General features: G+C 34.7%; 1 long non-coding RNA gene across 1 annotated transcript; it reads left to right on the top strand.

Moving 5' to 3' along the window:
- Positions 1-626: 626 nt before the first annotated feature.
- On the top strand, positions 627-21796 carry LOC119700058. Its single transcript, XR_005256646.1, has 3 exons — positions 627-758; positions 866-946; positions 21709-21796. It is a non-coding gene; the product is annotated as an uncharacterized LOC119700058 (long non-coding RNA).
- Positions 21797-24088: the final 2292 nt, after the last annotated feature.

Genomic DNA, 24088 nt, shown 5'->3' with positions numbered 1-24088 from the left:
ATGGACACAATTTTTCCCACTGTAACCACTGCATAATGAATCAAGGTTGCCTGCTGCTTTGAAAAAGCTTTCCATCAGGCTGTTTGGAAGAACAAGATAAGTTAAAAGCATCAATAGTTGCACCTGTATTGATATATAATTATTTGCGTGTGTATATATTTGATGTGTGGAGATATATTTATTTATGCATACATTATAGAAAAGATACAAATAGATCATAAAACTTATCGTATGTTTTGTCAATGTCATTTAACGTGATGTCAACAGGGTCATCATGGAAGTTGCTAAAACAATATTTTATATGTTCATTGATGGTAATTTTTTTCAAAATGTTGTCAAAGAATCACAGCTTACCTTTTTTTTTTTTGTTTATTTGGTTTTTGTTTTGTTTAGTATTTAAATTCAGGTAGAGTTGAAGACAGTAGAAATAGTGTCCAAAGAGCCTAAAGAAATTTATGGGCACAGGACTACAGAAGTGGAATATATTCCAGGTTATTTGGTTTGGCTCCTTTATCCTTTTATATCACTATCACATAATATTATTTTTATAAAGTGCTTAAACTAAAGAGGAATTATTTATTTATTTAGTTAATCAGTCAATAGTCAGTCATTTATTAATACATCCTCATACTGGAAAGCTTTTCAGAATGTCGGACAATTTTTCATAATTTCTTATCACTTCTGTCCTAAAAACTTCATTTTTCCAGGGAATTAAATAATAATTGTGCAGAGTGTTTGAAAGAAGCACGACAGATAAGGTATCCTAAACTTTTAAAAAAATACATAAATCTTTTCCTGTATATCCTGGAACCCTACTCTGAAACTTATCTCCTAGATCATAGAATTGCACTTTCCTGCCAAACAGGTGCATTCTGCAAGAGCTGCAAAATGAAATGATGATCAGACGATAATCTTATATGTTTCCTTCATCTTCTGTTTCCAGCAGGTGAGTTACACATCACAGTGAAAATTATTGTCATTAATCCTGAGGATGGTTTCCCTTTTTTGAATTTATATTTAATTTATTTATAATTGAATTTCAGGTCATTTTTGTTATTTTAGTTCTCCATGTAAAACTGTTATTTCTTGATGTTCTGTATTAATAATATCACCTAATTTTTTCATTATCAGCTTTCATTATTACATTCTATTATCTCATTATAACTAATGAATTTATTAACTAAGCTTCATCCCAAGACTAATCTTTAGCAACTTAATCAGTAATCTCATCTAAGACTGAAGGTTCCTTTTCCAACACTATCTCTTCCTGCTTCTTTTTTTATTGAGTTTACATGTTGAAGATGTTTAGCCAGTATCTAATACTTTACTTATATTCTCATGGGTAGCACCATTTCAGACACTGGGTGAAAAATAAAATTATGTCTACTACATTCCAATGCCTAAAAATCAGTCAAAGAAAGAAAGCTGATATGAGAGTTTCCATTAATCTGAGAAGAATTCTGTTCTGTCACTGTCACTTCAATAGCAAGTATTTGTTTTGCACTATTACTGGGTAACCAGTCTATATGCTGGGTAATGCAGTCTGATAAAAAAAAAAAAAAGAAAAAACTTTTGATTTTTCAGATTTACATTTTTTTCTTATCACAAATCTGGTATAATAATTGTTTGTTGACATGTTGAATGCAAATATTTAGTCCCCTAAAGTGCTCCCGATTTTAATTTAAAACAACACTTCAGAAAGAGTTACATGATATTTGTAATGCTTAATGAAAATATCAATTTATGAAGGAATTTTCATGGATTTCTCCAAGCTTTTATGTAGAAAATATTTTTTTTTAAGATGGATAATTAATTTTTTACTCTCCAGCATATCTTTGAACATTCTAGTTTTATGTCCCTTTGGTTAAGCATTGTCAAGCAAAGTCCTTTACTTTAGATTACACTGGAATAGATATTTAAGCATATGGTTATCTGACTTCTGTAAAGCAAATAACAGTAATCTAGTGACTAGAATTTAAATATCAGACTACAGACAACTATTAAAATAAAAACATAGCTATATAAATATATAAAATATACAAATAATATATATTAAAGACATAAATACTTATTTTTTTTAATTATTTTCAAGAAAAAGTGTTTCTTAATTGAGATAATATGTGGCTGAAACTGCAACAAAGATCCCAAGTTTTGCACTTTGGGGAAAACCACAAAAAATATATTAGAAGCAGAATAGCCATCAGGAAATTCTGCAGCAAATAGCATTATAGAGGTGAAGCTGCATAGTATATTTTCAGGAAGTAAATTGTTTTCTAGTAATTTTGGGAAGGCATTGGTCTTGCCAAGAGGGATGAAAAAAAAAGAGGAGACATTGGTAATTTGCATGCTTTATTCTCATATTTTCCTCTCTTGATAATAGCAAATTTTTTTCAAAAAATTGAAAAGTCAGGACCTTGGACATTAGAAGAATTAAAGTAAAAGCAAAATTCAGAAATTATCACAGCAGAAGTGTCATAGCAACATACCTCTGTCTTCCTCAAAAGAATTTGAAGCAAGAGAGGCATAAGAAGCAGCTAATGCTATGCATGCTTGTAAGTAGTGAAGATGTTCTTGTAAGGTGTCTTTCTGACCATTTCCGCCCATTTTCATGTGGAAGTTGCAAATAGTAAGCACAGAAAACTTCTAATAGAGTATGACAATTCAGTCATATTTTGAAAAAAAAAAATTTTTGATTTCACTTAACCTACACAAAAGCTGGATGAGGATTTCACTGGAGTTCATTTTATGAGTAATGAACTGAAGAATTCAGAATCTAGAGTCTTCACAAATTAGAAATTCTACTATACTAGGTAGCTAGTATATTAAGACCAACAATCTTTTTTTAAAATCCTTCACTGTGGAGATAATGAAGTAAAAACCTTATGAAACCCAAGTGCATGAGTCACTACTGGGAAGTAAAGTGACTTCTATTCAAAGAGACTTCCTCAGGCATTTTCTTTTCATGACATGTCAGTATTTCTCAGCTCACATATGGTGTTAAATTAAGCTTAGCTGTTTATGTCTGCCTGGTTTGACTTTTTGACTCTCCCTTTCCCATCAGAAGCAGTGGTTTTGCCCCAAAATGCTTAGATATTTCATAATATGTGTCTAATAGAGAAGTTTTTTAACATCTTAGTTTAAAAATCACTTTCCCCTTTGATTTGATGGGTTGTGCTGAAGTTTCTAACCTCAGTAAGAAAAATAAAGTGTAAAATACGAAGATTTTAATATATTGCTTTAGGTTAGGAGAATACAAACTTAATACTTTGATGTCTTGAAGACTCTGGCCATGGTTTGGATAAATAGAATCATTCACACATTTATTTATAATTCTAGCAATATAGAATTTAAATTATAAAACACTTTAACATATAGAGCATTTGAAAAATAATAACAGCATATTTTACTCTATTCAAAATATTATTTCATTTTCCCATTAAAAATGTGTTATTCAGAATACTTACAGATGTAATAGTAATCACTAATTAAGAAAATTGTTATGCATTTCAGACAGGGAATGATAAGTGTAAAAGCTGCATATTTCAGAAGTTAGCTACTTCTTCCACCAGTTCCCTCAAAACACTCAGATGCAGCTTGTCAGGTTCCATGAGCTTGTACACTTTCAGGGTCATGGCTTCAAACCTGATTTTCTCTTACAGTGGGTGATTCTTCCTTCTCCTAGTCCCTGCCTTCTGTGACTAGGGTGGTGTGGCTGGGAGGCTTGCCAGTGAAGAGTGAAGCAAAAAAAGTAATTCAGTACCTGAGCCTTCTCCATACCCTGGGTAACCAGGACTCTCATTTCTTTCCTGACAGGGCCTGCATTTCCTATAGTCTTCCTTTTATCACTGATACCCATAGAAGCTTTTCTTCTTCCCCTTGATATCCATGGCCAGGTTTAATTCCCCCAGATTTTTAGCTTTCCTGTCTGCTTGGAAAATCTCTCTGTATTCCTCCAGGCTGTTTGTACTTGCTTCCAACCTCTATGAATTCCTTTTTGTGCTACGTTTTTCCGGGAGCTGTGTGTTCACCCATGCAGCCATCCTTTTTTGCTCGACTTCTCTTCGATGGGATGCATCTCTCATGAGTTCCCAGGAGGTGATCCTTGAATAATAATCAGTTTTCTTGGGCCCCTGTTCCCTCCAGGACTCTATCCCATGGTACACTACCAAACAGAAGAGCCCAAATTCTGCTCTCCTGAAATCCACAGTGAGCTTGCTGTGTGCTCTCCTCACTGCCATAAGGATTTTGACCACCACGATTTCATGGTGACCAAGCCATTCTTGAGCTTCACATTCCCCTCCAGTCTCTCCATGCTGGTGAGAGCCAGGCCTGGCATACCACCTCTCCTTGTTGGCTTCTCTATCACTCAGAGAAAGACGGTTTCATCACAGCATTCCAGGAACCTCCTGAAATGTTTATGCTTTTCCTTGTTGTCCTTTCAAGAGATACCAGTGTGCTTGAAGTCCCTTATGAGGACCAGGGCTTGTGAACAGGAGGCTACTCTGATCTGATTAGAAAGGACCTCATCCTCATGGTCCTCTTGGTCAGATGGCACAACACAATAACGTCTGCCCTTGCCCTCATTTTAATCCTGATTCATAAGCTCTAGGTCAGCTATTTTTTTAATTTCAGAATGTTGAGGGTAGCCCTATGATTCTGAAATAATTGAGCATGCTTTTTACTTTAGTGAATTTTTTTTTTTTAACTAGGAAAAATACTTAGTCATCATTCATAAGATACCTTTCCATAAGATACAGTACTGGATAGGGCAATGGATAAGGCCAGCAGACTTCCAAGCCCAACTACTCATGGCAATATTATGTTGAGAAAACAGTAGCTACAAATGCATAGCCAAGGTAGAATCTGATACAAAATACTAAAGGAATGTTTGCTGGTTCCATTTTTGGTTGCTAAGAGAATTAAGTTGCTGTGCTAAAAACTAATAGATGAAGAGATTGAGTTGTGGTCACTTGGATGTTACATGCTCAGTTTGACAGATGTTCCCTCACCAGGCATTATCTCTGACAGCGTTGCAAGGAGAACTTCTGCTTAGATAAAGAAAGTACAGCTGCTTTATTATCAGGATCATCTTTTAGGATTTAGGAAGTCTTCTCAAACCAAAGAGTTGATAGGACTTCAACAGTGATTACAGGGTGTAATCGAAGTGTACTCGAAGTGTTGGGAATGTACAAAATGCTAATCTAGCAATAATAGATGAAGATTCTATTCTTTAAAACCTAGGAAAAAAAGATAATTTTAACATATGTATTCACTTCTGCTTTGAGCATTTGTTTCATGGGTCAGAAGGCCCACTTAGCCCAACCAGTAGAGGTGATTCATTAATATGTGCAAGGTCAAGGTTGTCACATAGAAGAATCTCAGTAAGATGTGGGAATGAATCTACAGATTCCTCGTGGATTTGGCAGACATGTGAAAATCTTGCATCTGAGACAGAACAACTCTCTGCACGAATGCAGGCTGCAGACTGGTTAAGGAAACAGCTCTTCACAAAAGGACCTATGAGTCCTGGTAGACTAGAAACTGAAGAAGTCAGCAATGCGTGCCGAAGATAATTGCCTACTGGGCCGTGTTAACAAGTGCATAAACAGCAGCTGAAGTGAAGTGCTTATTCCTTCCACTCAGCATTCATGAGGTCAAATCTGAAGCACTGTCCAGTTTTGTGGCTCCCAGAAGAAAACACATAAACAAACTGCAGTCCACTGGAGTGCTATTGAGTTTGTCAGGAGTCTGGATCACATGTAATATGGGAAGAAGCCAAAGGAGCTGATTTTTTTATCCTGCAAGGATAACTAAAGGAGGATGAAATAGTTACAGTGATCCAAAAAGCTGGAACCAGACACTTAAGTGCATGGCAAAAGGGCAAGAGATAATGGTAACAGGCTGCAGCAAGGAAAATCCTGGTTGAAGGAAAAAGCGCTTCAGAGTGATGGCGATGCAGGTTGTCCAAAGAGGCTGGAGAACCTTCCTCTCAGAGATTTTTAAAACTCAAATGGATATGACCATAAGCAACCTGATCTTATTTTCAAATCAGCACTGCTTTGAGCATAAGGTCAAACTAGATGATCTCCAGAGAGATCTAATAACATAAATACCATTCTGTGATCAACATAAAAAGTGGCAGGTTCATCATCTTCCTTACAAGCTGTTCTGCAGCTTTCAGTTAGATAAAACAAATGAAGAGTATGTGAAAAAATGAACATGCATATACCCTCTTTTAGACATTGCTCTTGATGAATTTGGCATTGAACATCACAACTGGATCTTGAACAAAAAGAGCACCTATTTTTTTTCCTCTTTTTTCTTTTTTTTTTTTTAAGCTAAGAAAAAAAATCATTTCAATTCCCTTAGAAATAAATATAAAAATTGGATAGTAATGGATAAAAATAAAACTGTTAGGATCCTCTACTAAGATTAATAATATTTGTGTGTGTTTAGATGTAACTTAGAAAGAGGGTTGGCACTTCTACAGCACTGTATAACTTGTAATAACCAAAGTGGATATAGAGATGAACTGCACTGAATAATTAGTTCTGATACTAGGCAAACATAATATAAATGTTATTTACTTATTTATTCTCTACCTCCTTAAGTTGGCCTTACCAATTATTACACAAATGTATTTCTCACTTAACAAGCAGCGGGAAGATCTTGAACATGCTACACTGTAAAAAGAAAATCAGTAAGAACACATAAAAAAATGGAAAGCAGAGATATGTTGTAGAAAAGAATTAGGCTGATGGACTTCCACTGTTTAAGGGGAGAGGTTGTGATGGAAAGAGAAGTAGGAAATAAGCCTACACAAAATTGTATCCAACTAAACAGAGACAACTTTTACTAAGTGAGTAAAGAAATATGTTTTACAGGCACAAAATCTCATTTGTCCTGAGGAATGTAAAGCATTTCAGAGATACAGATTCTGATTGAGTAGACACCATTAGAAAATAAACCATGTGTAATAAATAAATTCAATGGAATCAGGCAGATTGCTAGGTACCACATACTGAAAATGAGTTTTCAAACCAATGAAACTAGACGAATTCCAGCTATCAATTTAATTCTTGGTGTGTCTGTGTGACACATACCATTAGCTCCATATAGGATGCTGGTACTCAAAACATTTAAGTTCTTTTAGCTTCAAAATAATAATTTGCATCTGTGACCTGTAGAGTAGAAACACAATAAAGTTCTGTATGCAATTCAACACTGACATGATAGGAATATTTTCTACAGAATTTTATCTATGTGTTTTTTCCATCTCACATCAACATAGATCTTAAAATATCTGTGTCCCATACAATTCTCAAAGGACTTAAATGAACTCAAATGGAGAAGATCCTAACCTGAAAATGATGGCACACTAGTGGTCTTTTGCAATAGACTGGGTAACAAGATTATTAGGAGAAAAAGCCCCAAAACAGTAGAAATGCATGTAAAGTGAAGGAAATAATATATCACCTTTCTCAAAGGCTCCATAAATACTAGTTAGAACACTTTTTCTGACATTTTCCTATGTTGCATTTCAAAGCATTTATGTGTAGCCTCAGTGTCCAAGTACTGTCACAGCTGAGCATCCTGATGTAACTCCAATCAAAGTGGGCTTGTTCCTTAAATGCTGAATGTATATCATAATATATCTAAGCATTAAAGAAAAATCCAAACAGATACACAACAATGTAAAATGATAATAGCTAGACTCCAATTATTTATATGACACTGATTGAAAATTTAACAATTACACAAAAGTAATCTGAAATTAAATTAGAGTTTGCTTACTCTCACCATCAAACTTTTGCTGTCTGACTAGGTCTACCTATACTGAACTCTTCTTTCCCAATGTAAACATCTTTTCAATCTGTTAATGGAATATTTCTTATTACCTAAGAAATATCGCCAGGTTGACATCCTTGCTTGATGTGAACAACTTGGAAAGACTGGTAAATAGATTTGTTACTTCAGGGGGAGATTATCACACATTTCATATCTTGGCATTTCTGGTCTATAGCTCATCTAAAAGGCAGCAGCTTAAATCTTTGTCATAGCCATCTGTTAGATGTGACACTTCAGTTGCAACATATAAAATTTTGTTTCCAATATTTTTTTTATTTTTTTGATTATTTATAATTTCCTAATGCCACTCCACCACTGCTGCATCTTTCTGTATTTCAGTGACCTCTACATTAGGATGATGATAAATATTTTCTGCCTCTGGTCTCATGGAAATGACAGGATTGCTTTTTGTATCACTTTCTGCCTGATGATGATTTTAAATTCCATCAAAGAGTTCTAGGCTTTACCACAGCTTGTAAGTGATGACAGAGTTGCAGAGTTTATTAGTACTATTTGTTACAAGAACTTCTGTATCTTTTGGGGAAAAAGTAAATATATTTATGTATATTTCTGTTTGGGAATTGTGGCATCCCTCCTTTGGAGCTATCAATTGTGAAAGAGGTAACACGTATTCAGAAGCACCTTAGAGATGCTGCATAGAATGGTAATATGACATGAATTCTTCAGACTGATTATTGTCTTATGTTGGTTTCAAAATTCAGGAAGGCAGTTTTAATTCCTATCAAGATCAGTTGAATTTATGGAGCTAATCCATCATACTTTCTAACTGACAGCTTAACAAACACAGGAAAAATATTTAAAAATTCATGAACTGTTTATAGTCTTCTCTGAACTGTAGCAATACCATATATGCTCTACGGTATATTAAATTTGCATTATTTAGTATTTTCATTCTCTTTACTCCTTTACAAACAATGCAATAAAATACTAATTAAAACCCACATTTGCCACTGAGGAAACTCAAGATTTGTCTACAGTTTCAATGATTAATTAACTTCTGTGTATCCTTAGGTAAGTTATGCCTCCAGACATACTATAGGTGGGGATATGCACTTTCAGTCATGGGTTGCATTGGAGGCAATGTGTAGAAGACACTTCAAAAAAAGAAACAACTAACTTTTCTGTCATTGGAGCAAGAGTCCTAGAAATAATACCTTGGTGATATTTTCAGTAACCAAATAGAGGAACATTTGAGGATTTGAGGTTGAATGACCCTTCACATCTGGCTATAAACCAGACACAGAGCTCAAACCAGTCTGTGCATGCATTCTGATTTTGGACTCCCCAGAGTAACTAGGGAGAAGAATGTAGACTGGGACAGGGTTAGGATGTTTAATTGAGATTCTTATTGATATTTTACGGCTTTTATTTCTCCTGAGACTCTCTTTGGTACATGTCCAGGTTTATCATCCTCTAATGTTCATTAATTTCTGTATTAAGAAAACAAAATACTGTGCACTAACTAAACAGAAATATAATGTAGCTGTAGCAAAGAGGCAAGCTAAGCAGCATATAAAAAATGGCTCTCAGTGGGGATATTAAGGGCAGAGTAGAGATTTCTTCAGAAACTGTCTCTGTACTGCTCCATTTTGAGATTTATGTTTTCTCTCGGGAAGTCATAACACTTGCCGTTAAGTACACATGTGGTCTATAAAATAATCTTCAAACTAGATATTGATCGATCAGTCAATTCATGTTAAAAAAAAGAAGGAAAAATATACAAAATTGCTTTTATTTTACAATATTCACAACTTGGAAAATTTAGTTCAAAAAGCTTTGAAGTTCTTTCATATTACACAAATAAAACAACTGCAAAAACATTTTGGTAGGGTTTTTTACAATTTAGAACCTCAGCATGTATATTTTGCTGAAAAGTTCATTTGGCATTTTGTTTTTAATTGTCTGTAGAGATTGAGAGATTCTTGCGATTGTTCATTCACTTCCTAGTTCTTGGGGGAGGAAGGAAAGTGATCAGCAAGAAAAAAAATTTTGAAGAAAAACAGTAAAGCAAACCAAAACTGTGGTATAAACATTTCTATGTATGCTCCTGCTCTAAATTACAGACCCTACCAACTAATACCTTTTGTTCAGGTATTAATTGAAGTTAAAACTGATTAAAAAAAATAAAATTAAGGTCTTACATGTTGGTTTGAAGAGAAGTCATTCCTTTCTAGATCCCATCTGAAGAAATAAATCTGTGGATTACTTAGACATTATTGCAAGTACTCTTTCTTCTGCTATGTCCAACATAGTGTTTGCATTGCGGATTTGTACCTTACACTAATCTTCATCAGTGTCTCTCATCTCAGAATATTTTGATTTCTATCATTTTATATAAGTAGTGTAATGCTGAAATTTAAAACAATTTAGTTTTACCTTTTTTATGTCTTCTTGAGAAACAGAGGTTAAAATTTTAAAATATATGATTTATTTTTTAATCAAAATAATCACAAATAATTTACTAATATTTTCAGATTTCATACATAAGTAAAAAAAATTAAACTCTCTTTAATGATTAGAAACAAAAAAATTACTTTAAAATATATATTAAAGTATTTTATAAGTTTTAATAATCCATTTTTCAGCTCCTTGAATACAAGAGAAAGCCTGTATTCAGAGTCTCAGTGACCACTGATTGTCCTTCAAGAGAAATGTACACAGGAGGTACCACAGTGATGTAGATTTAGGTTTAGATTGCTACCTGAATCTGCAAACCTTCAGTTCCTCACTAGGAGACCCAAGATAATATTTTTTTTTAATTTTAGAAATAGGGCAGTAAAATCTTAACTACAAGTATGGAGTGGCTCATAAAGAGCAAATTTGATTAAAAAATTACACTGAGATCAGGAACATAAAATCATATTGCCAATAATAGCACCATAAATGTGATGGGAGAGTCACCAGGTGATGAATGCAAACAGAATAAATTTGTCACACAGAAAAATGTGCCATCATCACACTTAATATGTTATGCTCTTGCTAAACTAAAATTAGCAAGAACAGTAAAAAAAGAAAAAAAAATCCTTGGCTATTCCTTAACAAGTAACTCTTTAAGGTGTGGCCACCCTTTGGATAGAAAGTACTTCTGAAATGCAGTTGCTTTTATGTTTTATGTATTATATGCTTTTATTTAGAAATATATATTTGGATATATCTAATATATGTTTTTCTAATATATTTTTCTTTCTAATATACCTCGAGAAAGTCTGCAGTTAGGAGAGAAGATATGATGCAATAACTAATCCAGAAGATGTAAGCAAACAGGATTTTTTACCGCTATGATAACTAGGGATAAAAGAGGAAATACTTTTATATGACTAGCTTGTTTCAGAGAGGGAACTAGCTTAAGTATAAAATATAGATGGATTAAATAATCATTGTGCACAGAGTATTTTCTCAGGACTTACTCCTGAAGAGCCAAAGCTATTTTTTTAGAAATAAAACCCTGTATGTTTTATTTCTTTTGTTCCATAGACAAAACGCTTTATTGTTTAAATGTAAGTACTTAGACATTGATTTTAGTGCCATTAGTACAACCACCACTTCTCATTACCAAGTTTTGTGAACAGGGACTAGGCTATGGTTAAGCATGACGTGATGACCAGAAGGTTACGCTCAGAAAGAAGGTTTGTCCATACAGACAAAATACAACCCTAGCTATTATTGCTTAATCATATTAACAGGGAAAGAAATTAGAAATTTTTTGTTTGTTTCTTTGCTTGCTTGCTTGCTTGTTTATTTTAGATTTCATAGTGCTTTAGAATGGAATTTATTTTACAGTGAGAAAAATCATTTGTCTCATGTCAAGATCAAAGTCTTTTATGGAGAATTAGGCTCCATTTGAATCAAAGTGTAATGCATTTTGACATGAAAAAAGTCTGTATTTGTAATCCTGCACTCAATCAATTTGAGTACAGCCACCACAGACAAAAGATTTTACTCAGTTTTCAACTAGTAACAACACAACCATTGTGAAAGTGATTTACCAGCGTCTCTAACCCATGTCTAGACAGCAGGTACAAAAAATGCCATACAACCCTCTCCATTCAAAATTGGCTTGATTCTACCCAAATTCTAATTAATAAAACCAACCAATCATGAAAACAAAAACCCAGGTAACACTGGGAAAAACAAAAGGCAGAGAAAATCTAATAATTTTTTTTTAGGAAATATTAATTATTAAAAAATACTAGCAAGATATGGACTTGCATGGACTGTTAAACACTTGGACTTATATCTTTAATTTAAATTGTTCTTTTAAATTTGAATACAATGGTAAAGTTAGTCAAAGGAGGAATGTCAGCTGCAAAATCAGATTTTTGTTGAGATTTTTTTGTGGTTTGTTATCAGTGGCAATAATTACCTAGTTAAACTGAAAGTTAACTCTAAGTAAACCATGGCAGATGCTTCAACATTAATGGAGAGACAGAGGTATTTGTGGAAGATAAAATTATATCTACTTCAGATATATGCAGTGAATGTACAATTCTTGCACTTATACTGACAATAGGATTCATTTTACTTAAAGGTGACAAAAAAGAATTTGGATAACTAGAGTAGGCTAATCAATAAGATCTCCTCACCAGAGGAGAGAGATAAATATGAAGAAAGATTTAAGGTAGGTTGAATGACTTCACTTCCAGAACTGCCTCTCTGTCTTTACTGCCTAGAGAGAGATTCCAAATGTGTAGCTATGACTAGAGACTCAGCATTGTGTGAGACAAAGGTCTCACCAGCCACTGCTTTAGAGGATCTAACAGAATTTAGCCTCAACTGATGGTCCTGCATATAGATATGTATAAGCAATATACGTATTTTTTTATACTAAAATCTGTATGTTTGTGAGAAATATATTGAATTCAGATCATTGCTAAAATGATAACAAGTGTTTACCTTTTTAATATTTTCATTTTCTCAGCTGCCTATCTCTCCAGCCTATGCCAAAATGTCAACACATTCAGTCAATGACAAGCTCAAGGACAATCCTCATTGCCCATCGTCTTCCTGGCAGGAGTGGCGTTTAATCCATTGACTCGCTGACAACTTTTAGAGACTAAATGTAGAACTTTATTTCTAACAATAAGATTTTTACTCCCCTTCGCAAAGTTCTGTTGAAGTTCTTATTTCAAACTTTTTTTCAAAGTTCAAAGGTGGGCTTTAGACACCTTTTGAAACAATCCCTAAAAATAATAAATCTAATCTGTCAAGAAAAAGAAGAAAGGAGTTTTCCTGAAGAATGTTGATTTTGTTTTCCTTCTTCATTATCTTTAAGGCAGAAGAATTGCTGAGTGACTGAATGGGAATTAGGAACAGATCTGGGCAAAAGACCATCCTCAGGAGATGTTTCTTCAGAGACATTCCAAATTCAGTTGCAGTAAGAAGGATGAGGGTTTATTATCATGCAGTTGTATTAGGATGTATTCAGACATGAATCAGAGCTCTGTTCAGCAAAATATAAATAATGTAAAAAATCATCTACATCTTTTGCTTTAAAATTACCCATTTTTTTTCCTTTGGATCTTATGTAGGGCTCAGAACAAAGAGAAGAAACTGAGAGACAGAGGTGATGGATAGAGAGCTCTAATTAGAATAAAATTTTCTCTAAACAAGTATACAACTACTTTGCAATTTATTTTGTTACAACAAACTTGCAGTTGGTATCGAAGTAGTTCACCAGAAAGAATTTATTAAAGGACAAAACTAGTGGATTTACTGATGTAAATCAAAGTAAAAATGTCAACAGCATAGAAAAAGTTCAGTCCTTCTCATGGATACCATGTCATGATTTCCTTTTTGGACTTAAGTGCTCAATCTCTCTTTAAGAGAAATTGCTTTAACTGACTTTGTATTAGCTAAAATAATACAAAAAACTATTTCTTTGGTGCCTTTGATTGTGATTTTTTTTTTTTGCTTATATTTCCAAAACTTCCTAGATGTTACTGCTGAGAGCTGTCAGAATGCAAAAGAAAAGCAATGAAAAGGCTTGCAAAATTACTGCTAAAGATGCTCACTGTGGTAATATTATACAGTCCCCAGTGATGCTGTCCTCTGTCAGAATTGTATCAAGAGTCACTGTGAGAAAGCATAAAGAAGTACATTTTTTTCATTGAGATTCTCACTGTATTAGCTGATTGGAAAAGTAGCAGCAGTAGGTAGGAGTTTATAGCAGGAGTTAAAGAGTAATAGCTGTGTTAAAAGCTGCTGCTTTGATCCATGAAAAATGGATCCATTATTACCCTGGGAAGTACCCTTACTTTTTCTTGTATGCTTATGTGTCCAGAAGAAAAGTAACGTGCTCGTACACCTATAATGATTGCCTACACTACCTCAAAATGTGGGTCTTAAAACTGAAGAACAAATCTGCTGCAGATGAACTAAAACTCAAAATGTTGTAATTTCTCTACAGATGGAGATTAGTCAGATTTTAATAGACAGTGGAAACTGTTTATATAAAAGTTTAAAGACCTATCTAATACAAAAATGGGCAATGTTAGACCTCAGTAATTCTCTAGTAAAAGTTAACATTAGCATTCAGGAATTTCTCTGTGAAGCCCTACCATCTCTTTAGAATGGTTTCATTGCTTGAAGGTCCCTCTGAAATAATTTGAACAATTAGAAATTCAAACTGAGTAGAGCAATATGACCAAGACAAGATTTTGGATTTTAGTAAGGCAAGAAGATGCTGCTTGTGAAGATTTGATCATGGATGTGAAATGTTATTTGTGCTGACTGTGTTAGCCACAGTAGAACAAAGAAACAGAAACAGAGGGCAATGGGGGCAACAGAGTACTCAGTCTTGAGCTAAAAAATCAAGAATTCTTCTAGGGAAGTAATCATAGCATATAACTTCTGACATATGATTTTATTTTTCACATATTGAATATTTTAATAAAACAGTTAAAAAAGAATATTTTAGTATTTCACATCTTTACAAACCCATCTCCCTAGTTTTATCCTGGACTCATATACAGAACACAAACACACAAAGCATCAGTTTTTAATAAGAATAAACAGAATAATAGATAAGCAGTCACACAAAACTGTGGTGTTAGTCTGTCTCAGGATATGTTGACATAAATCATTAGCACTTTGTTTTTTAAGTTTGGCTTATTTGTTTATTTCTTTAATATTTCAGATTCCTAAAATCTACATATAACCTTCAAATAACTACAAAAATAAAGACTGGTTTTACTTTCTTTTTTATCCTTGGTGATTTTCAGCCTTCTTACTTTCTCATGATACTCTGTCCCATCTTCCTTTTGAGAACAATGCCCTTTTGTTAACAATTGGTTATGCTCTAAGGAGACAAGCACTTCTGCAGATAGCAGTGGACACCGACCTTTTACATCTGCTCACTCCAATGGAACCGACTTCTCTTTGTTTCCTTACTTATGCATTCCATCATCAACTTAATAAAAAATTTGGAAAGGAGTGCTGCAACTACCTGTTCTAAGCTTCCCATTTCTCCCTCTTTTAGTGGCTCTTTTAGTGGCTGGGGATCCAAGACTCCAAGGATCAACTCAGATAAGACACAGCCTTGATTCACACAGGAAGAACTGTGAGAAAGTCTGCAGAGATATAAGAAAGATAAGAGTACAGAATCAGGATTGTTAAAACGGCATTATGTGGTGCAGAAGGATTCAGGAGAGTCAGGAGAGAAAAAAAAAACCTGCATAGAAGTCTATAAAATGTTAAAGAAAGAAAGGGTAGTTGAGCTAGTGCAGAAATGATGACTGGGGTCAAGTTATCAGTGTTAACAGAGATAGTGGATGATGCCAGCTGAGCAATATTGAAGTCTTGCTTTGGCGTTTGCAAAGGCTGATGCTTCTTCTCTCAAAAGATGCCAGTCAGGGCAGCAAAGACTGCTTGGATACCTTAGCAGGGTGAAAAATCCATTAATCCTAAATCCAACAGTTTCCGAAAGGTTGGAGTATTTCTCGGAAGAGGAATGAACACTTGTGTTTTTATGATCTTTATGTGCTTTTTCTCCCAAGATTTCAAAAGTGTTAAGTGTAAAAAATTGCAACAGCTTCCAGTGAATACAACAGACTACTTGTAGGTACGTATAGTTATCCTACTATAAATATTGTGCCACTGAAATAGAGCTAAAAGTTTCTAAAAAATATACAAAACTTACTAGAAATTATGAAAACAGAAGAATCTCCAATTATTATGCTTAGGAGGTTGCTGGTTCTTCCTAATCTATCCTAGGGCATATTTTTGTATTCATTTGCTTTGCTGATCCACCATAGTCTTTCATTTAACTAGATAGCCTTCCTCCTGTAATCACTAGGTTTTTCTGTCACATCTCTTTCTATGTTAATTGCTAGGCATATAGGTAGCTTTACAGGGTTTCAGAAGGGGTCTAAAAATCCTAAATATTCCTTTACAGGATCAGGCTAGACCTGGAGGCATGTATAGAAACTATTAGAGGTTCAACTTTCAAAACCTGAAAGTCATCAGCTGTTCCTATGGCAACCAATTAGATCACTGGATTGAGAGGTACAGCTTGTTCTGAAAAAGGAAAGTTTTAAAACCAGGGATTTCATACTAGTTTAAATACTGAAATAGACTGCTACACAAACACAAGGCAAGTACTTTTTGTTGATTTCCTCTGCTTCTCCTATTTAGTCTTTTCTCTCTTAGAGCTGTTGTGGCTTTCTGTGATTTGATCAAGTAGCCATGCTCTTGTACTGGATTGCTCAGCCTTTGATCTGTGTATATAAAACCCCACAGATCTATTATATGAATTTCCCTATGTGAATCTTTCAATAATTTTAAACCTGAAGGAAATAGTTTTAATAAGAAACACCTTTGCATTTAGACTAAATATGTACTAAATTTAGACTTATCATTCAGATATACTATTGCAGCTTTTGTCTTGTCCATTGGTATAATAAACTACTGCAAAATATTTCTCCACTGCAAACCAATTCAAATTCATAAACAAAGGTAAAAGGGTTTTTTTTTTTTTGCAAAAAAAATCAATTTAAAACTGTAAAAGTATATTTTAATACATAATTTATTATTAACAAAAATGATTAATAATTAAAATATAAGATAATATTTTAGAAAGATCAGAAGATTAATTTGTATTTTAAATACAGAAGTGTCTTTCTGTGTGTCTGGAATCAAATAGTCAGTCTTGTTCACCACATGTCTATGTGAGAGAGACAACAGTCTCACTGGTATGGTACAATCTTAAATGGCCCATATTTATTAAGTGAACAGAACTGTTAAATCACACAGTACAACAGCAAAGCACAAGAATAACTCAGTTATACTGAACAGTGATTTTTTACTTCTTGCATATGACCTTACATTTCTCTGTTCTGGTAATATACTTGAGGATGAATATTCTGTCTAAGAAAGACTACATAATTGCTCCCTTGGCTTTCTTTTGTGCTGAGTGGCCTCACAAGGTATACCTATGGCTAGTAATTTTAAGTGAAATCCAAAAATGTATTTGGAAAAACACACAAAGTTACCCTGGATGCTTCACCTGAGATATCTGATGAACTCAGGTGTCTAGCAGGCAGATACAGTGAGCCCCTTCAGGGAAAATCAGTTGTCAGAGATGTAATGCATCTATGCTAGGGAGATAGCCAGTTTAGTTAAGAACTAAGAGGAAATTAAGAGTAAACAATATTAGATTTTAAGAATATAGTCCATGTGCTCACTTCTATCACTTCATTGGTCTTACTGCTCTCTTTGCACCATGGTTTTGATAATGTAAAATGAGCAGAGTTACATAGGTGTGAAACTGGGTTGAGATAAGAGAATCACTTGCCTAGAGCCCTTGTGTTTTTCAGATTTCTTAAAAGGCAAGACAGAAAAAAAATGGGTACTTGTACTTTATGGGAAAATGTCCTGCTGTTTCTAAGTAGAGACCTTGTAGACAGCTTCAGCACTTCTGTAAGAAATTCTGTTTAATGATTTTATACTTTTATTTTTAATTCATAATTGGAGTTTTTAAAATCTCCAAGCATTGTATATATGGTAACTCAATCCAGGAAAAGAAAACAAAAATCAGAAATTAGAAAGCAGACTTTTTCCATCTATCTAACCAATATGACAACTGATAAAAGCATATTCATATGAATATACAAAAAAGAAACACTAATGAATATGCAGATTTCCTATTGGTACATTTTTCAATTCCTTACATGGCAGAAAAGGAGAGGGGAAGGCAGTCTCCTTCTATTGTAGAATCTCTTTAGCGCAAAAGATAATCTACTGGGTACTGGAGTTCTTATAATGTAAGCAACCCTTTTGTGACTTTCTTTTGCTGCAGGTTTGTAATGGTCCAAGGCATTTTAATAATTAGTCTACAGGGAGCCTTAATAGACTAGGGCAACTCTTAATTAATTTAATCCCCAGTACATGAGTTGACCAGGAGACATCAAACCACATTTTAGCTTGGAGGGTATGTGAACTCAGAGGAAATCTCATTTTTTAGCTACTGTGGTGCTGCATTTTTTTCCTTCTAGCATAGCGTGGTTGTAGCTAAACACTTTGTGCCATTCTGTCCTGTAGTAACCAGAAGCTTTTATTTTCAGTAGAATTAATAATAAATGAAGATGGCAATTTCAGCATTTTTTAAGGTGCAAAAATTATCATAGGATGATGTTCATATGTGGTTAAAACAGTAAGAAATTATTTTACTTAAATTTTGCTATTTCTCGATTGTGTCTTTCTGATGCTTAAAAAACTCGGGACCTATTTAAAATATATGAAAATATACTGATAATCTTTTTAACTACAGTAGGTTTTAATTAGTAATATTCTGTACTCCTATGCTTTGGTACTGAGGACAGTATTCTAGTATATGATTGTGCTCCAACCATGCTTTATATTTATAAGTATTCAGTTTGTACTTGATATTCTATTCTTGCTTCTTATCAAGATTTGTGGTAAGTCTTAATAGCAGAAGAAAAAAAATATAACTTCCTGAGGCAGCCTTTCTCTTTTCATTTCTATGTTACTATTCACATATGCAGTAATACTTTTAATGAAGTGAGTGTTGCTTTAGGAATATAATCCTGAGTTACCTAAAGCTGTGTAAAACTAATGATTATCACTGAATTGCATGTAGTGACACTGTGGGCAGCCTAAGAGTGATGAAAGAGAAAATGTCACTATAACCACATAGCACCCGTGTGAAAGACAAAGCCATTCTATAAGGTTCATATGCTTCTGAATAAACATTGTTAGCAACAGAAGCTATTAAGCACACTTATTTTTAAAGTGAGTTGTGTTGGTATTTTTAGCATTTGCAGCTGATTTCCACCTAAATGTATGAAAGGTACATTTAAATTAAGTGATTTAAGAGAAAAATCACTGGGCAAAGAATGTTAATGTAAGCTGTGACACTGTTTAGCTCTTCGGGGATGCAATTTGTCTGTCCTAGTTGCTGAATGCTGTGGGGAACACACTTTCCTTAATATGCATTCCATTAGAATCTTAATCAACATCTCTAATGTTACAAATACATTCAAAAATAGTTGTAATCAGGTTAACCAAACCTACAGCTGGACACTTACAGATTTCACTGTCAAGGAAAGGATATTAATTTAACAGTTGCACAGAATCTGGATCAGTGAGAGAACTGAGAACATAAATGCTTTTGTGATATATAAAATTATAAAGTATTAGGATATTTCCTGAAAGGGGATTTTGTTAGCATTATGGAAAGAATAACCTATATCTATATGTATTGCACAGTGAAGCATTATAAGAACTCAAAAATTGTATCACTAGTAAAAATGCACACACATTTGTTCCTGCTATTAATTTCAAATTTAATTCACCTCATTAAAACACTTCCCTTCTATTTCAATAATGTTGCATGTATTCAAAAGCACTGCATTTTATAGTGAATTCAATTTCTTATATTATTAATCCCTTTATACAAAGGAAAATTCAATCTCTTAAAAAATCTTGATGTAGTCAGTTTAATTTCCATAACTATAAATCTTTTATAACAAATGAGTTTTAATTAGTTGCTGTCCTTGGCCATGTACAAGAGGAAGGAATCATCTTTCCATTAATCTATTGTTAGGTTATACTGAATTAAAAAGTCCCATATGCTTAGGATGTTCAGAATACTGTCTTTCCAACTTAATAGACATTGACTCATAAATTTCTAATATTTTTCAAGTGCTTCCCTTTGTTGCTGTTTTAGAAGAGAGGCCATTTTTTTAACTTGATGGGCTGATGGGATAGCACTAGAAAATAATTCCAAAATTGTCCCTAGATATACTCAGCTATAAACTGAATCAAAATCTCCAAACAAATATCCCCAAACTTAGATTGCTTGAAACTTTTCAGTTTTCCAATTTACTTTTTTTTGGAGTATAAAATTTTTTGGAGTATAAAATTAATGGGTGTTGGGTCCAACTGAATTCAGGAGTTAAGGAACAGGCTTGATTAATCCCATTTTATATTTCACCATTCTAAGTTTGTCTGTAGTTTCATGGAGTAATGTGGGTTGCAAGATACCTCAGGAAGTCATCCAGTCCAGCCTTAGGCCCAAGAGAAGGTCAGACCAGGTCTGTCAGGTCATTATGCAGTCACTCTTGCAAACCTCCATGCATGGAGACTGCACAACCTCACGGGCTGTCTGTCTCACTGTCCCATCCCTGGCAGAGTCCAGGGCCAGGCTGGATGGGCTCTTAGCATCCTGGTCTAGGGCAAGGTGTCCCTGACCTTGGCCCAGGGGCTGGAAGTGGATGATCTTTAAGATGCCTTTTGACCCAGGCTATTCTATGGTTCTGATGAGGAAGTTTCTCCTTTCTCTCCAGTGTTTATCTGAGATTTTATGTTTGGTTTTGTTGAGAGCATCAAGAAGGAAAGGGACAGGAAAGATTTTACATGTAATTTATTCCTATGACATTGAAAGGAAAATAAAGGTTTTATAGTGACATTTCAAGAAAGAGGTGCTTCAAATCGCCTGGAAAAGAATGATTGAAAATTATCTAAAATTCTGTTTATCCAATGCTTCCTTTCACAGTTAGGGTCACTTTTTTTAGTGGAGGAACCAAAGACTATGTTTGATTTTTAATATAATTATATTGACCTAATTAAGCAATGATACAACAGGAGTCATAATATTTGAGTAGGTGATTGTCGGGCTTTTTTCTTTGTGGAATTTCCAACAAGCCAGCTCAATTAGATAAGCTGTCTGTGAGCTAGAAAATGTAACATAATGTGCTACAACTACAATTTTTGTCAGGGTGGCAAGTGAGATACTGCATAATTAGAAAAGCAGCACAATTGTCACTCTTTCCTTAAAGGCAACAAGCTTTGTCTGCGTGGTGCCAATGGGCCCCATGCAAATACTTGGTTCACAGCCACATCATTACCACAAAAATGTGTCTAGATTACTGCAAAACGTGTCGAAGATATGAAATAAGTAATGTTACAGGTTTTCTTCATATGTGAAGAAGTGAAAAAGGATTAGTTATGTAACTTCTATTAAAAATTATTCAAAAGCTGAGAATAACTTACCCTAAAGTGGCATCTCTGCATTATTTATCTTAACTCCTCTCATGATCCTGCGCACATTAAGCATAAAGGAGCCCAGTAGAGCTGTGAATTTTATATATAAAGATCCCTAGATGTCTGAAGTATCTTTTCTCTGCTTGGACAGCATAAGTCACTTAAGAAACCAGGGCTCTCACCTATTCCCAGTTAGTATTGGAATGTAGTGCTTATTTTCAAGAGATTTCAAGTTGGCAGTGCAACCTTGTGACAATGAGGATGAGGCCATATGGGGCTCTATTAACAAGAGTGCAGACAGATCTTTAAGAGACGTGGATTTTCTTCTCTATTGTGCAGCTTGGAAGGCCATGCCTGGAGCACTCTGCTTGTTTTTTGGCTCTTCAGTTGGAAAAAAAATCACATCCTGGAGACAGTCCTTCAGAAGGTAAGCAAGATTATAAAAGGGACTGGGCTACATAAAGGGTAAGAAGGTGCTAGGGGAGCTGGCTTAAGTAAAAAAGGTTAAGAAGGGATCTTCTTGGTCTCTTTGGTTACCTAGTGGGAGGTTACAGGGATGATAGAATCAGCTCCTTGTCAGGAGTACACAAAAATTGTTTTTTTGAGCAATAGACAACAATTGCAAAAAAGAAAATTCTGAGTAGGTATTAGGTGGAAAAAGATCACAGTGATGGGATAAAATACTGAACCAGGTTGTCCAGAGACATTAAGGAGTATTTATCCTTGGAGATGATCAGAACTCAACTGGCCAATGCCCTCAACAAGCTGTTCTGACTTTTCAATTGGCTCTGCTTTGAGGCAAGACCACCTTACAGGATTCTCCTCCAACTTTTTTCTTTTTTTTTTTTCCTGTGAATGGAATGGAATGGAATCCAAGATTAAATTATTCTACTTTTAGCTGTGGTTTTAGCCATTACTGACCCTTCCTGATCCAGCTTAATAGGTTAGCAGTGATGCTGCTGCAAAAGTTAAAAGGTTCCCACAAGATTTATAAATCTACTGGTTTCACACAAGTTTATTTGATCTGTTGAGTCAGCAAATAATAGTTAGCAAAAACTCTTTGAGAATGCAAAAAGCTTTTCATGGGAATTTTAGATTAGATAGGTATGGACTAGCTGATGGAAAGTAATAGACCAAGGAGGGAACTCTAGTAGTAAGGTAGAAATAAAGCTAGGAATGGTTTGAATTGGTATACAGGAAATAGGCGAGCAGCTAAGCTTATTTAAGTAAGGGATAGTCTAAAAAGTGTGGAGAGAGCACTGGGAAGACATACTACCACCACTTAGGTGAAGGCACTGCAGGATGGGCTGACAGAGTTGGAGGAAGTAACAGAGAAAACTTGAGGAAAGTGTCACAAAGCTCTCACCTATTCCAAGCACCAAGCACCAAGAAACCAGGTTGTGTACTGAGTGACACTGAACTGTGAATAAAACATCAAGGCATCATACCCATTATCACCCTGCCACAGGCAGTTTTAGCTACAAGGGACAAAAAAATAGCACAACTGTGTTTTGAGAACTATGCTAACAAGAACAAATAGCAACTACGTGGAGATATTCTGGATTAAATCATCTGAGCAGTTAAGTCTAAGGTCAAAAAATTGTTCAGGTCACAGGGTAACATGACCTAAAGAGATAATAACACAGAGTAAATCAATCAAAATCCCCTTTATCTAGAATTATATTCATGTAGCATTTTTCTGTTGGTTAAATGCTGTGAAAAGGGAAAGATTATGCGAAACAATCTTATACAGCTTAAAAAGGTGGTAGATGGCATCCAAGGTATATAAATTTATAGTAGTGAAGTATCAAGTAATGTACTAAATGATAAATAGAACCATATAATGATTGGGGTTGGATCATCCTGTCCAAACCCCCAGACACAGGCAGGGATTCTTTCTACTAGACCAGGTTGCTCAAAGTGCCGTCCTGCCTGGCCTTGAGCACTCCAAATGACATCCACTTTGCTACCTGTTTCAGTATCTCACCACCACAAAGAATTTCTCCCTGAAGTCTAATCTAAATATATGTCTTTGAGTTTAAAGCTATTCCCCCCATCCCCTCTCTATATGATCTTGTAAAAAGCCCCTCTCCATCTTCCTTGGATGTCCCCTTTGGGCACTGGAAAGCTGCTATTAGATCTCCCTGACTCCTCTGCCGCTGGTTGAACAGCCCCAGCTCTCACAGCCTGTCTGCACAGAAGAGCTGCTCAAGCCCTCCGATCATCTTAGTAGTGTCATTAAAATAACAACTCTGGATGCACAAATAAATTGGGGTGAAATAAAAAAAGAACAAGGATTACCTAGTGGGAGGTTACCTAGTGGAGTACTAATCTCAGCTTTAGTGTAAGGGTAGAAAACCTTATATTACTCATGTTATGTATGGGCCACCCACCAAAAATTTTGATTAGCTGACTCTTCACAATTAATGATTTAGATGCTTTGAGGCAATTATAATTAAAAATGCATTCTTTTGCCCCATAATTCATAGCACAGATAGGAAAATAAGGAAAGAAATCATTTATTCAGCTATAACTGGCATTGATGCTATTATGAATGTATTTCAACCCAAACAAGAAAAAGCTACAGGTAAGTCTCAGTAGTCCATAAATCCGCACGGAAAATTCCTTTTTCACTATGCTCAGCAACTCACCTGTTAGGAAGTAGCAGTTCTCATTATTTCTCCAAGAGTTTTGGGGCATTAAACCATATGAATTTTGG

Source organism: Motacilla alba, chromosome 4, assembly GCF_015832195.1.
Source record: "Motacilla alba alba isolate MOTALB_02 chromosome 4, Motacilla_alba_V1.0_pri, whole genome shotgun sequence".
Taxonomy (NCBI): domain Eukaryota; kingdom Metazoa; phylum Chordata; class Aves; order Passeriformes; family Motacillidae; genus Motacilla; species Motacilla alba.
The sequence above is the reverse complement of the archived record's forward strand: the minus strand, read 5'-3'. Positions and strand labels throughout refer to the sequence as shown.